Genomic DNA, 18,377 nt, shown 5'->3' on the forward strand with positions numbered 1-18,377 from the left:
AAAAATAATAATTAATTAAACTTGAAAAAATTTATGAAACCATTATTAAAATTATGTGTGTGATTACAAGTTTTATAAAGGGTGTATATATGTAAAAATATTTTTATACATATAAATTTAGCGCCATATATAATATCCAATTGTTAAAATAAATATATATTTTTTCATAATATATATATTTAGCAATTATTTATCTTGCAAGGACACAAACTAGGGAAAAGATAAAATAAATAAAAAAACAAAACAAAACACATGCTTTCTTTCATGAAATTATTAGTCTAGGGCACAATGGTATGATACATAAAGTAATTTCATTTCATTTTATTTTATTTTTAACAAAATATGACAATTATGTGTCAAGAACATGTACCAGTGTAGAAAAAGTTTAACAAACACTTATACACTCATCTTTTATGGATTTTGGTGTTTGATAATGTGGTTTTTCCAAAATAAACACTCTACGCAAGAGACCGTTATTAATAAATCAAAAAGATGCTATTGATTAATATAATCTCAAAAATAAAAAATCTTTCAAAAATTTTTTTTTAAAAAAATCTCAATAAATTCATGACGCACCTATAATACAACCAATGTTTTATTTTCTAAAAACGAATCAAGTAAGGAAAAAAACACTATTTATTTTACATGCACTCAATAGTCTGTTAATACAAACAGCGTACGTGACATGACAGCCATTCTCATTCATCTCTGTATAAACCCAAATCCTCTCCTTCATCTTCATATTTCACAAACCCTAAATTCCTAATGGCAACCAAAAAAAAAACCCAAAGTCTCCTCCTCCTCACATTAGCCGCACTATCCATCACCTGCAATGCTGGCATGGGCAACATTGTCGTCCACGACATTGTGATTATCGGTTTCCTTCACAAGTTTAGGAGTTTCCCGATTCCGGAAATCAATCTTGCAGGACACTGTGACCCTACTATCCAACATGATTGTGCTAAAATTAGCGATGATATCAATAATTGCCAAAGCTAAGGTATCAAGGTGTTTCTGTCTCTGGGTGGAGCAAAAGCTACTCTTGTATCAACTGAAGATGCTAAGCAAGTGGCTGACTACCTTTGGAACAACTTCCTTGGAAGGTTGTCATCTTCCCGGCCACTCTGGGATGTTGTTTTAGATGGTATTGATTTTGATGTCACTGGTGCAACTACTACACTGTACTGGGACGAGTTTACTAAGATTAGTGGCGACTCAAGGTAACTAGAGGCCTAAAGCAAAATTTTAGAATAAAATCTTTTATTTTTTCAATAAAATTTAATTTCAATAAATATCTATTTGAGATATTTATTTATTTTTTTACATGCTATTAAACTTGTGATGAAGGGATATATTTAAAATTTATAAGCAAAACTCAACAAATTGAAAATATAACAAATTTTTTTTTTGCAATAATATAAAAATACAAAGCTCTTATTTACAATTATAATAAATAAATATTATATTAACTTTGGAGAAAAATGCATGAAAAATATTTAGAGGATCAGAATAAAATTTTGAAAAATTAGTTAGAGAAGATATGAGACTTATTAAGCATTAAAATAAAAATATTTAATATTTTATTATATTATTTAAAATTTTAAAAGTTAACTAGGATTATAAAACATTAATTAAATATTAAATTAAATATTTTTATATTACAATAATTACTTGAAGTCCTTCAAAATTTTGAGTTGTTAAAATTATTGTTAAAAAATATCTTTGCTTCATTTGTCTTACCCTTGAACCAGCCCTGACAAAGATGTTCTATGACTATAGTCAAAATAGTCAACAAGAACAAGGAAAGAAGGTGAGTGCTAAAAATAATTAAGTATAGGAGGGAAATAAATTATATACCAGATCTCTTATTATATTATGTTATATAGGTAGTATATATATAATAAAGTAGGTGAATATATATTATACGTATATAACAACTTACAAGGATGTATAGTTAAAATAAAACTTTATAAATATTATCATAATATAATAGAAATAAATAAAATATTAATTAGTAAGTTAAAAATCCTAGCTAACAGCCACCCAAAGTATGGGTTGAGCGAGTAAACAAACTAATATTGTTCCAAATATATATATTTAAAAAAATGGATAAACTATATTTAATATCCTTCTCTGAATATATATATATGTAGGTCTATTTATCAGCGATCGCACAATGCCCGTACCTGGATTATTTGATAGGCAACTCACTCGCCACCTCACTTTTTGACTATGTATGGGTGGAGTTCTTTAACAATCCTCCATGGGAGTATGTTATGCACACAAGTGGTGAGGAGAGCGTGTCACCAAAAGACCGGCCTAGTGGTGAAGGATGCTCACCACTTATATGCACACAAAGAGTCCATCTCATAGCCGATGTGGGACTAAAGGGGTTAGTTCATTTGCAATCATTACAGAGTACTTCGGCGACAACGTTGTTAACCTGCTTAACTCTTGGGAAAAGTGGACATCAAGTGTGCCGAATGCTACCATCTTCATGGGGTTGCCGGCATCATCGGACACTGCCTCCTCTGGGTACTTGACACCTGACCAACTGGTCTCTGAGGTGCCCCTTTGCATCATAAATTTGGACAAGTATGGGATGTCATGCTTTGGAATCGTTACCTATAATAGTATTTGTGGGTATAGCTCTCAAATTAGGCTTGTTAATTTGGAGTTGTTACCAGCTGGGCATAGCTCTACAATCTGGCTAGTGCTTGAACAGTACTGTTGCAAGGCCCACTACACAAGAAAAAGTGCTTTTGAGGTAGTTTTCAAGCCCAATAGAGGAGGTTATAACTACCTCTATAGGTATAGCGTTGGTTTTTTTACCCATCTCTAAACCGCCTCGTATCAAGCCAGCTCTACACTTTAGAGCCAGTTTGTACCAACCATTGGGGTAAGTTTCATATATAGAAGTGGTTTTTAATAACAAGGGTAGAGGTGGTTATAACCGCCTCTATAGCTACTAAATTTTTATTACCCTCAATAGTTTTAGAGGTGGTTATAACCACTTCTATAACTACTAAGTTTTCATTACTCCTCAATAGTTTTAGGAGTGGTTAATTATAACCACCTCTAAAAATTATAATTAGTAGAGGCGCCTCTATAGCTACCAACTTTCCATCACTCCTTAAAAGTTTTAAAACTCTTTAAAGAGGTGCCTACTACTAAGTTTTCATTACTCCTCAATAGTTTTAGAGGTGGTTATAACCGCCTCTATAGCTAATAATTTCGTACATGTTCATACTTTTAGAGGTGGTTATAACCACCTCTAAATTTGTTCATTAATTGAATTGAATTAAATTTTAATTTTTTCAATTAATAATAAATAAATTTGTTTCACATGTAAATCAAAAGTATCCAAAATTCAATTTCATTGACTTTTATTGACAAGTTATGAGCTAAAAGTACAATGTATTTTGAGTAATAACAAAATGTAAGAGTTTTAAACTATTTATGTACTTTCATCACAAAATATTTTTTGAGTTAATAATTACACAAAGTAAAAAGCTTCGTGCATCCTCATCTTCAACCATCTTGATCTTTAACCATGAATTTCTCCAAAATCTGCAAAAACATATAAAAAAAAAATCCAATCTTATTCGATCAAAATCCAATCTTATATATATATAATTTATAATAAATATCCCACAATAAGCAGTTAGTTATTATTTATTGCTCCCTCATAATTTTTGATCCATTCATTTTAAGCTTGTCATGTGCTGGTTAGTGTCACCCCAAAAAATAAATAAAATAAAATAAAATAAAAAAGGTGAAGTTTGTCTTCTTATAAGCAAATTGATCACAATTTGGAAAGTTTAAACTTAACTTTGATTTACTCCTATTCTCTACCATTGCATATGATTCATTCTACCAACTTTTTTTTTATGCTAATTAATTATTTAAATATAAATAATTCTCCCATGAAAACAAAAAATGTTGAGGATTAAGACAAAAAGTTTGCAAATCTGAAGATATGGTAATTTCTAAAGAAAATAGCCTTTTTTTAAGTAATATAAAATATTAATATCACGTGATATAAAATATTACTATCATATGTAGAATGACCAAATAAAAGCTACACACAATACACTAATTAAAAAAAAAACTTAATTGCAAATCTGATATTTTCAGAGGGCTGAAAGGTAAAAACAGGCAAGCAAAGAAACAAACAATCAAACCCAATCATAGTTTGTGCAACATCTCCCCATATTAAGTCATTTAACTTCAAATATCATAGCCAAAATTATAGATATTAATGCAAGTGCCCTAATTTGCAGCCAATAAAGCAAAACTAATCCCATCACGGGTTGCAAAATATTAACGGATACTGATTAGAACTGCAAACTTCTCCAAATTAAGCTAAAACAAAACAACAGGTATTTGTTTCTCCTTTTTTTTTCACTGGCTTAACTGTATATAGACATGGACAGATTTCCAACACCTTCCAATGAATAATTTCCACTATGACTAATAAGATGTTGTCTGGGGAAAAAAAATATAAATGAAACAAGTTAGAGACCATGAATGGATGATCAATTGATTTTTCAGGAGCTATTATCACAAATACACACTGGCAATAATTTTGTTGAATTTCTAAAGAATACATAACTTGAAGATGATATTTGTGAACATATTAAAAATCACATAAATCAATTGAAGAAACTATTCCATTAACTAATTTAGATTTCATAGATCAATGTTAAGTAAAACTGCAACATAGTAAAATTTTATTTTACATTATACTTTCATGTGATAATTATGTAAACTCCATTATGAATCATTAAAAGACATAAACACTACATTGCAAGGTGAAAACTAACCTCCATATCCAGAAACACCTTCACCTTTAACAGCACGCTAAAGGTGTCTTATACCCTTAACAACAAGCTCGACAATAACCGGTTGATGTAATGTCAACTGCAAGATCAGTCATCAAAATAAGTAAATACAACAAGAACCATTTGAAAAAAAACAAATAGTAAAGTCAGATTCTTCATTCTGCATTCAAATTTATTATGCCAACCAATGAATACAGATGAATGCTATCATGGACAGGATGAGTACACAAGCCACTCTATACAACGCTCTGGCAAAGAGTGAGAATTTTTATTTTTACCATAGCTGCCTCTGTATTAACTTAATTCTAATATAATTTTAGTAGACCAATGCAACATAAATCTAATAAAATGTATCAACACCAAAACCAACAAGATTCTTCTAAACTCGTCTTTATCTACATCGAAGAAACCACAAATCACTCAAATTCATGGAATCTCAAAACCTGATGCCTTAATGCACTCATCAACTAAACTAAATACTTAACAACGGCATATGAAAACTAATATCTGTTCACACTTGTATCACACATGTTTGATGAAATTTCCATTCTAATGAAAGCACCTAGACCTACAAGCAAAACAATGTGAATGCAAACTCTTCTGTCTTAATAACAATTACACATAGTTCATAAATTTGCCAAAGATTAGAATTGCAAAATTGGACATACAAACATGAAATATAACAATTTGCATATGCACAAGCCAAAACATACATATACAAAGAAGAAAACAAGAAAAAATTTTCTGTGAATATCTTCTGTGAGACAATGAATTCAATGCTTACTGGGACTAGTAAAAGCATAAAGCAGTTTACTAAATTCAAATTATCAAAACCTAAAATATTAAAAAAAAATTCTTGACAAAATACTCCGGCAATACAAACTATCTAGCTAGAGACAGAATATCCAGAACCATGGCACAACTACAACCAGATACATTGCCTAAAGACATTAATCAAATGACAAATAGAACCACAAAATCATCCCAACCAAGGAAAAAAAAACTGGAAGATCATCAACAACAAACAGAAAGAATTTAATTCGATAAAAGCATGCTCGAGATTGCAAACAAAACTCCAAGCTCATTCCAAATCAATGCAAATCTTCTCCTCAAATCGGAAATACACCAAGGAAAAAAAATAGGGCTTGCTCAAAAACAAAAAACAGAGAAAAAGAAAGAAACTTGAAACTATTTATAAAAAACAAACATGATTACCAATTAGACCATCATATCAATCTACAAGTTTATAACCCATATAACCTCGCAACATGGAGAGAAGAGCACAACCAAATATCATCAAAGTTCTAAAGAAAATCAGATTAGAAACATTACGGCTCCAAACATGGTGCAATAAGAACAGAGAGATAGAGATTTTCTTTTCTAAATTAAACTAATGATGAAAATTGTGAATTTTGAGCAAAAAAAAAAAACTCTACTTCGAAGATAATAACCAAGAAACCTCTTGAGCCACATGATGTTTAGATTTTCTCCAGTGATATCAGTCAACAAATGCAACATCTTCAACCTATGGAAATCATTATTACAAAAAGATGTTTTACTTTATTGTTTAAGAATGAAAAGTGATAAAAAAGTAAGACAAATAATGTACTTCCTCGGTGGGTGCTTTAGACATCCTATCATTTAAACTTCTTTCAGCCATAAACCCTCCAAAGAACTCCTTCATATCAGCCAAATCTGAGCTTAGCTTCTCATATTTATCCTTTATATCAACCAATTCCAATTTAACGTTCTCCAACTCCGCTTTATGATTGTTGTCAATAGTTGAAGCACTTGTGCTAGTGAATATTGATAAGACACTAAAATACCTACTTGGAGTAGGGCCTAATCCCAAACCATGCACTCTACCATTATGTTCATCTTTATAAATATTTTGAAATACCATTTCATTGATTTCATTTTTTTCAAAATTTGCACTTGAGATTGTGTAACTTACTTGGAGATCATCATGTGCTTCCTATAAGTTCAACTAAATATTATTCAAATAGAAACAAAAAAAAAAACAATATCATTAACTGAAATGTTGAGAAAATAAAATAGAAATCATACAAGGCATTAACATGGAACTTTATGACTGTGAAAATAAAATAGAAATCATACAAGTCATATGAACAGAACAATTTTGAGCCAAGCATATAGTGGTACCAATTCTCAGATATTTTCCATTGTGAATGTCTTCAAAAAGATACTTAAAATAGAAAAATGAAACTCAAAGGTAACTATCAAGATTTAATAGTCCAATTGCAATTCATCCGAATGAAAAAACAATGTCAAAATCTTATATACAAGTTTCAAAGACATTACATTTGAGTCTGCATAATGAAATATGGATTACATACATTGTGACATGAAGCAAAGGAAATGTCTGCATAATGAAACTTAACGATTAAAACATGCTATCTCCAATTGTTACAAGTGAAATCCACACTCAAGCAGTAAATTTAATAGTAAAAGCATGATAACCATTTCTCGATAAAATCATGTCATAAAATGTAACTAACATAAACAATCACACCCAATGTTTTGGGCACACAATTCCCCTAATTTCTTGTGGGTAATAGTTTAAAATTTGACAACTGAAATTCATTACTCCAAACAATAAACATGGGATTTTCATTGAAAGACTTGTTACTGTAGCTCTTACACCTTTCATTTGCTCTTCAGGAAAGATCAAGATGTTCTATGTTCCATTCCATTATATTCAACCAGAGATCTAATTGTCAAAGTGGCCATTACTTGCCACTCGATCTAAGAACCCTATGGAATGGAAGCATGGGCAGTTTTAAAAAGCAGTGACCCTACACTATCATAAAAATATATTCTATCCAATAACTAGTAAATAGGGCTCCTTAGCCAAACAAATACTTGGCCAAAAACAACTACTTTACTAGTCTTAAAAGAGAATAAATTGAGCATACAGAAATAAGTGGTTTCACCTCAAGCTGTTATCCAACAAAACACAGTCAAGATCTTATGAACATAGAGATGGTGGCATGAATCAATTAAACATTCATAAAACAAATGTTATGGACAAGTATCTGTCAGCTTTTTTTTTTTTTTTACAAGAATGATAAGCATCATACAAGGCATTAAAAAAATAAAAATACCAAAAAATAAATAAATAAAACATGTAGAATGTTTTTCATGTCTTGCTAGGCAAGAAATTGGTGTCAATAATTGAAAGGGGTCACAATGGAGTTGGCATGTGCAAACATGGGAATCAATCCTTTCAATCATGTCTTGAGTAGAATCTAACACACATTATTGGATGGTTCTCATTAGTTCAATACTGTGTTAATTTGGTTATTAAACCAGATCTTCAAAGAAATAAGGAAACAATCTTTCTTGTAAATAGATCACTCACTTACCAATTTTTTTCTAAATTCTTCATTTACATAGCTACCATCTTTCTTTTTATGAGTTGCACCCGACATTGTAAGATGATCGGGCTCTTTCCTGTTTCATTTTCCTATTAAACAATCAAAACTTTAATCATTTCATCCTAACATTAATTATATCACTTACTATTTCTTTCCTAATTTGTGCAAAACTTTTTCAACCACATGTATGTGCATTAATTTTTTTTTTTTTTGCATTTCTTTTATTTATTTCAGCAAGTTCCTACACAATAAAACCATATTCTTATTATAAAAGATAAATTAAACTCAAATATAAGTCATAATATTAACAATAATAATTTAAATAAAACTTATACCAATTACCTCATTTCTTGGGTTATACCACTGACGAACAAGGCCGGGCCATTGTTCTTCAAGAATAGTTGAAGGTGGCTCCACTAAAATTCGTTCTTTTTTTTTTGGAATATAAAATTCTGCCTTCAAGTCACCTTTCCAATCTCTCCATCTCTTGTTTAGATTTTGCAAAATCCATGTAACCGTCTCTTGTGTATGAGGAAAATCAAATTTTGTCTGTCATCAAGCATTAATTTAATAATAACAAGCAACATTAACCATGAATATGTGAAAAGAAAAAAAAATACAACATCAAAAATATTGGAAAAAATTACCATTAGGAGTTTTAGACATTTCACTTTGTATGGAGTAAAATCTTCATGTCTCCAATTAGGAATGTTAATTGGAGCATAAACACCATTCTTTGCAAGCACACCAAGGAAAGAACTTAGCGTGGCAGCATCTTTGGTGCATGGGACACCATATTTATCTACATTAATTATAAATTTTTCCGTTGATGTCCAGACATATGCCATTACTGTCTTTCCTCAATGTCGAGACTATTTTTCTTGTGTACTAGCACCATTTTCTTGCCCAGTTGATTCATGATGTGAAGAAGTATAAGCTTCAAGTAGCTCCATAATTTTCAAGCTATTTGATCCTAGAGCCATGAGTTTTTCTATACAAATTTTATATTTATTAGATTGTAATAACAATTTCACAGTCCATAAAACTTGGTCAGATGAGAAAGTAGCAGCACTATCTTGCCAGCCAGCCCACAAGAAGGATCTATTGAACAATTATAAATCACACAAAGGCACTGTCAGAATTTTTTGTTTGCTTTCTTGGACAACCACCAGTAAGAAACACATGGGCGTCATTTGCTCCCAGAAGAGAAGATGTTAACTTGATCCTAATATAGAAGATTACAGAAAGATACCAATTTATCTCAATCAAAATAAAGTTGCTTTGGCCAATACTAGTATATAAATCTTAGTCCAATAACTTTGACAATACTTGTAACAAATCTATAACACCAGCTAGCCATAGTTGAGAAGCATAAAAAAAAATCATATAGATACACAAATACCTACTGACAATAAAACAGAAGAAACTGAAATTAAATCATAACCTTTGGGAAACAAATGCCATAATACACTGATAGGAATAAACTAGTAGGTCACTGTTAGATTATTCAACAACAAAATGATAAGAGAGGATAGCAATAGGGAAAGATAAACTAAAATATCAAGAGCTTACATCAAGTTTCATATCAAGAGGGGGAAAATTAATCTTTTGTGTGTGATTGGCAGCAGACAACTTCAAAACAATTAGTGCCTCAGAGGTGGTAGTGCCCTACAAGGCTACAACCCTATTAAGTCCAAAAGCAAAAACGAAAACCAAAGATCAAAGTATTTGCTTTCAGGAAACAATCATACCAACAAAATCTAAACAATTAATTACTCTCAAATTTGCAGCAAATGTTTTCATTTTGTTCTTTATTTACTGAAAAATAATGAGATGAATGAAAGATTCCTTTTAACTTTAGAGGCTACATTTTTTCAGATTTAATATTCTGTTCAGTGTGTGGGGTCCACATATGTATAAAACATGGGACCTTATGAAGCTATTTCTTAGATAAATTATTAGTTCTTTTTCCCAGACAAAGAGTCACAAGAGCTACTATTCTTCTTTGGTGTTGTTGCTCTCAATGTTTTCTTATTTCCTGTCCATTGAATCTAGTATGACACCAACACTGTCAAGCATCAATCAAGCATTTACTTTAATCATCATTTTATGACTTCTAGAGAGACCAAAAAAAAGAAAAAGAAAAGAAACTCTTATTTGGAATACAATTTTTTATCTACTTCAGCTTTTCTGATACATTGCAACAAATCATTAGAAAAAACTTATACAACAACATAAACAATCAAAATAGAATCAATACAGACCTGCTCATGAGCTTGTTCTTGAATCTCTGTAACCAAATGATGAACTTTAGTTGCTATATCATCCACTATTAGATAAGATCTTCCTAAATTTCTTATTTCTTGATAAAGTGATTGTGTTCAGACTGCACAAACCAAGCCCATTCTTGGTGCGGAATGCTGACTTTCCTTGTATTAGTTATGTTCAGTTGTCCATAATTAACTTCAAGGATATGTTCACATGAAGTTTAATCAGCATCAATTCACAGAACCACAGACTACTCATATGAGTTTCTGAATCATACTTAACTATATGTATCAAGTTCTTAATATGTTGTATCATCATCTTAAATTTTTGTATGTTAATATTGATTGTACAATGTGCCTTTTGCCCTTGTTTTTGGTGTTCTTTCCTTTACTCTAGTCATATTTCTATTGCAAAATGACATTGGGATTATAATGATGGTTTATATATGTCTTGCATATGTAGTAATGGCTCCAGTGGTGGAAGTGGTGATTTTTTTGCTGGTTTATATATGTCTTGCATATGCAGCAATCATACTTCACTCCTAATCACACTCTATCTAAAACTCAACAACAATAATACATACATATAAATATAGAAGATAAAGGAAACTACAAGATATAACACATCAAAATCAACGAAACCCAATAACAGTAAGATCAAAGAAGGGTTTCAATACCTTGGGATCGTGAATGAAGCTTTGGCAGGACCTCGGGGTGGTGGGGGGAGATCGCTAGTGCAAGACAGTTTTAGACACTCGATGATGGTCTAAAGCCTACACAGCAAAAGATATTATCCAAAAAAATTTCAGATTTGATGAATAAAAAATTTCAGCTATATATATACATATATATGGCTAAACTTCCAAATAAAAGCCAATTAAATTTATTGAAGTATAGCTCACAACCAACAATTATGTTGACCAATGAAGTTCATATTTGCTAGTTTTGTGCAGTAAAGAAAAGAACAAGATCTGGTATAATGGTATCTATTGACTAGCAAGATGATGAAAGGAAGAAACAAAAAGCTCAAAATTAAGCCTTACATACATAGTGGAACCGAATGACAGGCTTTTATCGATAATCTCGAAAAGAGGCCTTGTACAATCTAATAAGGAAAGTTCTTCTGACTTTACATGTTGCTCGCCATCCTGCTCATCAAATAATTTTTGTATTGCAATAATCAACAAGGTAAGTTTGCCATTAAAAATAAAAGAATAATCAACAAGGTAAGTATTAAGCTAGCGAGCTCAATTAACATTGTATTAGTCAATCAAGATTCATAAATAATAACCGAGGAACCTAGACATATAATTCCCCTCGAATTAGGTTCTTATAGATTATAACAAGCAAAGCATCAAAGCACAAGAGAACAACAAGACCAAATAAAGAATAAATAAGCTTATAATGTATTCCAAGACTAGCTCTCTGAATAGTTCTTTGAACGTAGGGATTATAGGATCCTAAGATTGTCTAGATGACGTATGTCACTCATACCCCTCTGGTGATGATCTTTGAATATGCCTGTCACGTGCGATCTTCTCCGATGATGCTCGTTGACGTACTCGTGAGAAATCTACCAGAATCTGTTGGAATATGGAAGAAACATTGTCTCCCGCCACTCAGATCTCCAAAAATCTGGCAGCCTTAGCTTCTTTGGCAAAAGAGTCTCCCTAAATTTAGAGAATACGGGGTATTTATAGTAATCTACTCCACCACGGCCTCACCATGGGCATTGTGATGCCCGTTGTGAGTAAGTTGTTGCTTGGACTCCAAATCACATCCTAGCACGGTCTCTGGGCGTTATGTGTCTTGACAACGGCCATTAAGGACTTCACAATAGCCATTGTGAGGTCTTTATGGCTTCTATGTTGCTACCAGTGAGCTCATGCTACCACTGCTTGATCACTGTAGTGGTAAGTGTAGACAACAAGAGTTGTCTGTTGCCATAACACTCATTGTGAGTCGTGGTGCAGCCTTGATTCAACAACTTGCTTTATTTTACTTCAAAACATTCTTGAATTTGCTTCTTTCTTCCTAAAACAGAAATAAAGGTCGTTGTGAATAAATAAATGAAATTTTGTACTAATGAGATGCTAAACAAGTATAATTTCATGCTAAATGCAGTGTAAATGATATAGAAAACATGATCAGCTTAGCATTTATCATATACTAAACCTCTCTTATAAGAGTGAATAGTAACTGATTCAGTATAGTATTGATACAATTACCACACAATTGCTTTGCACTCTATGAAATCTCAATGAGTATTAACAAGAATTTCTGAAGTAGATAACTCTTCTTGTGAAGAGATTACCCCTAATCCCATATAGAATAGAAATGTGATTTCTCCTAAAATCTATTTCCTATAATTATAAAGAGTTCGGAAACAACTTGTTAATCCACTCAGGAGGATTGAGGGAGAAGAATTCTCCAAAGTACCCTATTGCTAGGCTTACTCACAATCCCCTCTAATCGTGGTGTGTCTATGCTAGTTGGGTATTTCTAATCATCACAAATCACATTAAATATGATAACTAGGGCTATCGCCACAATAGCAATTAAGCAATACAACGCATAATTAGATTCAAATAACATGAATTACAATTAAGAAACAAGTCATTTAACAAAATTCACAACCAATGTCAATTATAATAAAACCCTAGAGTTCAACTATATATGCCCAAGCATCTATAAAATTAGCCCTCCATTAATAGAGGAAAAGCATTCAAATTACAAGACAGAAAGAGAGATAAGCAAAACATGAAACCCATTTCTCAATCGTGCCAAAAGTTGACCACTAGAGAACTCCCAAGGACCTTCCACGAATGCCTCCAAGATGGGCTTGACGGCTCGATTTCGTTCTCCAAAATAGTGGGGTTGAATCTCCTCCTAAAATCGCCTCCAAAGCGCTGGAGGTTCGGCGCTCTTCTTCCCTTGGCCTTGCCTCCAAAATAGAACAAAAGATGCCTTAGAAATCTTCATCATATCTATTTATACTGTGCCACTTAGGGGATGCTTATTGGCATAAGGACATGGATGTAAGGAGATGGGGATGATAGGTCGCAAGCCTTATCGAATCACTTACTGTCATAAGTCCCTTCTGTAAGGTCTTTTGTCTTGTGTTACGATCCAGCTTATGGCTGTAAGTGCTGGACCATAAGCTTCCTAGTTTAGTCCTTGCGACCACCCTTACGAGCATAAGTTGTGCTCTTAAACTCCTCTGGATAATCCTTATGGTCAAGCTTACGAGCGTAAGTCCTGCCCATATGTCCCTCTGTGTAGCCTTATACACCTCATTATGGGCATAAGCATACCACCAAGGTTCTCTAGAAAAGACTTACAACCATAAGATAGTTCGTAAGGTGCCCATTAGCCATATTGTTTACCTTGTCCTACTTCGATTGATGCCGAGAGAACTCCAACTTCATCGTTCTGGCTAGGAATGTTTTTTTTGGCTTAAACTCGTTCTTAAGCACTATCCGAAGCCTCAGAACACAAAACACACAATGTTTGATGTCAACTTCCACAATATAACTCTAATATATACCTAATGAGTATACAAAGTGATATAAAATAATGAACAATTGTGCACTCATCACACATCATCATCAACAAGTGTCAAATGATGCCAACATGGAGCTTCAGCTCTAACAATCCTCAAATATCTGTCCTTCCTAGCTTTGTTTTGAGGGGATATTTATTTGTTTTTTTTTTACTTAATTCTTTGTTTTTTTGTTTGTTTTGTTTAGGGTCAAAGGAAGCCCTATGGCCTATTGCTCATCATCAACTTAGTCTGCTATTCTCCATTTGTCTCGATCTCAATTAATCTCCTTTTTATTTTCTCTGATCAAACTTCTTTATTGTTGTCTAAATGGGGACTTTAGAAAAAAAAAATTATGCATGGATTCTTGAAGCTTCACCACCAACACAAAGGTATTCCTCTTAACCCCTCTTGAAGCTTCACCACCGACATTTTCCTTTTTTCATATTAATTTTTAATCACATTGGAGCATACATTCAGCACCATCAAAAGGCAATGTTTGATTTCTCCTATTCAATCAACCATCCAGCAAGGCAATGCTTCAACCTGCAGAGACGTTTAGGCCATTAAATGAGAGAGTTTGCCAAGAGGGCTCTATTCTTTCCCCCGAAAAGAAGAAACCCGTAAGGAAAGAATTATCAGAATCTTCAGAAAAGCAAGATGAACATCGACCGCATAAGATCCTTTACATTCCGAAATATGTCTACGAGGCTATCTAATTCGAATTCATGAGTTGCAAAGGCTATTGCTCTAGTCGATGTTTTCAAATATATATATATATATATATATATATATGTTGATGATGATGAAAGTTATAAGAAATTTCAAAAAAATTTTAAGTGAATTTTTATTGAGTGCTTTGATAAATTTGGGGATTAGAAATATTTATTTGGTATAATATTAATATTTATTTGGCCTAATTTAGATGTAAGTTCAAATACATCAGTGGAATAAATTGCCTAATTGGTTTAATTTTAATGTTTTAAAATCTCTCAAATCAAATAAAAAAATTTTAAATATAGTATTTAAAAGGTATAATACTCGAATTGGTCCCTCTACTTTTCTCTCTCTTCTCTTTTGGTCCCTCTACTCAAAAATGCTTCCAAGTAATCCCTCTACTTTTAAAAATGGTTCTACTTAATCCCTTCTACTCTAATATAGGCTAATTATTGGTTGTATTTTTAAAAGTAGAGGGACTAGATGGGAAGATATTAAGGATAGAGGGACTAAATTGGGTCATTTTCAAGAGTAGAGGGATTAGTGAGGTGTATTTATGAATAGAGAGACCAAAAGGGAGAAGAGACAAAAGTAGAGCGACTAATTTCGGTATTATATCTATTTAAAATTACATTGTAATTTCAAATACCACAAAACAAATACTGCTTTAGTGTAATTCTTAGATTTCTTACAAAATTTGAGAAAGAAAAAAAATTCTTATTCATTCTTCAATTTTGTGATTTTTATAGTCTGATATTTACATTTTTTTTTTAACTTAATATGTCTAATTTTTCTCTCTTCCTTTTTTTTATAATTATATATCCAAATATGTTAAAAAAAATTACACATAAATGATGAATCAGATTTAATATGTTTCAATAAAAATAAAAAAGAAAACTCCTGATATGAAAATCCACTCCTACTCCTATTTCGAGTTTTATTTTATTTTATTTAAAATTATAAATTTATTTTCATTCCTTTGAAAAACTTAAAATTTCTCAAAAATCCTTTTTTTTCTTTAGATCTTGATTTCATTAAAGAAAAATATTTTTTTCAGATTTTCTTATCATAAATCATGATCATTTGGGTTTGTAATGATTAATTCTCTTTTAACAACTAAAATTTAGCCTAAAATATATAACATTCAATATATAAAAAAATCATATTTAATATAATATATAATTTTCCATTGGTTCTTTGTAGGCGTACATAATGAATAGCTCAAAGTTGATAATTGTGAATTTGGTACCAAATGAGCATATGGAGCATGGCTCTACCTAGAAAAGCTTATACTATTGATTTAAAATTTGATACCAAATAAAAATTTGTATGCTCTTAATAATTATAAAAGAAAGATTCAAAATATTAAAACCGAGTGGTTTTTCACTTTTAAAATACCCAATTAGTAGCTCAATGAGCACTTATATTAATTAGAAGATATTAAAGTTTTTCTAATAAATTAAATGATCTTGGAGCCATTTGAATATTTAATTTGTATATATATATATAGATCCTCTATAACAAAATGCCCCTTATATTAATAATTATATATTATCTATTATGATTGTATAGTAATCTATCACAGAATTAACCAAAGTGATCGATGGAAGGAAACATGAGACAAAAACACTAATTTGTATGTGTTCATAACCTTCAAAATATTTTATTTATTTTTATTTATTTTTATTTTGTTTTCATTGTCATGCATGTGTTTGTTGAGTTGTGTGGTAAATGCAATACCGAGTGAAGTTTTATAACTTTACCATCCATTTGGATGACATTAATGGCTCCCTTCTAGGGGGAACCATTGCTTATTCCAATACACACCCCTGTAAACAGGGGGGGATTGGTAGTTATGATTACCTCCCAAGGTCGGTCCAGCACGTGGCCCGGCCCAGTTATATTATATTTATATTTTTTATTTTAAATCCCAAAAATATTAAAAAAAATACCCTAAAATTGTTAAAAAATATATTAAAAAATATATATACTAAAATTAAAAAACATATAACTAAAAGCCTTATTTACTAAAAAACCAAAAAAAAATTTTAAAAGAAAAAACCTACATTTGTCGTGCCGGGCCGCGGCCCGCAAACTCCTAGCCCAGCACGGCCCAGGGTATGGGCCGTGCCTGGCCCGAGCACGGTACTGTAGCACAGTGCTTGGGCCAAGCACGGCCCAACTCATGCCGGGCCCAGGCCGGCCCGGCCCGTTTGACACCACTACCTCCCATGGGATGATTGGGGGTGATCATCATTCATCCCAATTTTGGGTTGAATGAAGGGGATGGAGGGGGTAATGGGTATAAAATACCTATTTTTACCCTTCTCTATGCATATATAATATTAATATTAAAGTAATTAATGTATAATAAATAGATAATACTGATATTAAATATATATTTATTTCAAATACAAGATACACAATTAAATATTAAATTATAATATTTACCCTAATTAATTAAAATAAATTAAATAATTAATTAAATTAAAATTAATAATGATATTTAAATAATTAAAATAAATAATTTTAATTGATATTATGTATAGAAAAATATTATTAACTTAAATAATTAATTTTAATTAAATAATATTTTAAATATTTAATTATAATAATTAGATTGAATGAACATAAATAATGATATTTAAATAATTAAAATAAATAATTCTATTAAAAATATTTCGTGATATTATGTATAGAAAAATCTTATTAACTTAAATAATTAATTTTAATTAAATAATATTTTAAATATCTAATAATAATAATTAATTTAATACAAAATTATAATGTCTATAGTTAATTTAAATATTAAAAATAAACACATATATCATATATATAAATATTATTTTTAAAGTAAAGGTATAATTATAATCTTCTCATATATTTTCTTCTAACTTTTTACATTCCCAATAATTTTTCCTCTAACCAAACAAAGTTTTAATTACTATCTTCCTCCCCCAAAGTTTTCATTTATATCCTCCTCTATCAAATTTTCATTCTCATTTCTATGTCCATTCTGTTATCTAAACCGACCCTTAGTTCTTAGGTTAAGTTCGGAAGGAAATGAGCTTAATTAAATGCACACGTTTATATTAAAGTTTAAATAAATATATATAATGCCACAAAGTCATTTCTCAACAAACCAAGTGGAGTAGATCAGGCCGCTGACTCAAAGCCAAACACCGCACCACCCAAAAAAAACAAAATAGTACATTAGCTGGCTTATCTTCACCCTCATACATACATATATATATATATATATATTGCCAAAAACTGTACTAGCTGGCTTATCTTCACACTCACACCCACATATATATATATATATATATAGATGTATAAGGACGATCATGTCTCTATAAAATTATAAAATAATAATAATAATAATAATAAACATGTGGTAGGATATCTCATTCAGTTCAGATCTTTCAAACTCATCATTGGCCAAAAACAATTAATTTAGGGTGATATATTTGTCAGATGTGAAACAACCAATATCAAGGAAAACTCCACTCCCATATATATATATATCCATCTAATGAAAATAGTACACTAGCATCGTAGTATTATTATTATTATTATTATTATTATTATTATTATTATTATTATGATT

At 31.1% G+C, this 18,377-nt stretch overlaps 1 pseudogene; it reads left to right on the top strand.

Moving 5' to 3' along the window:
• The first annotated feature begins 765 nt into the window (after positions 1 to 765).
• On the top strand, positions 766 to 2,661 carry LOC120267363 (annotated as a pseudogene).
• Positions 2,662 to 18,377: the final 15,716 nt, after the last annotated feature.

The sequence above is a fragment of the Dioscorea cayenensis genome, chromosome 8 (genome assembly GCF_009730915.1).
Source record: "Dioscorea cayenensis subsp. rotundata cultivar TDr96_F1 chromosome 8, TDr96_F1_v2_PseudoChromosome.rev07_lg8_w22 25.fasta, whole genome shotgun sequence".
Taxonomy (NCBI): domain Eukaryota; kingdom Viridiplantae; phylum Streptophyta; class Magnoliopsida; order Dioscoreales; family Dioscoreaceae; genus Dioscorea; species Dioscorea cayenensis.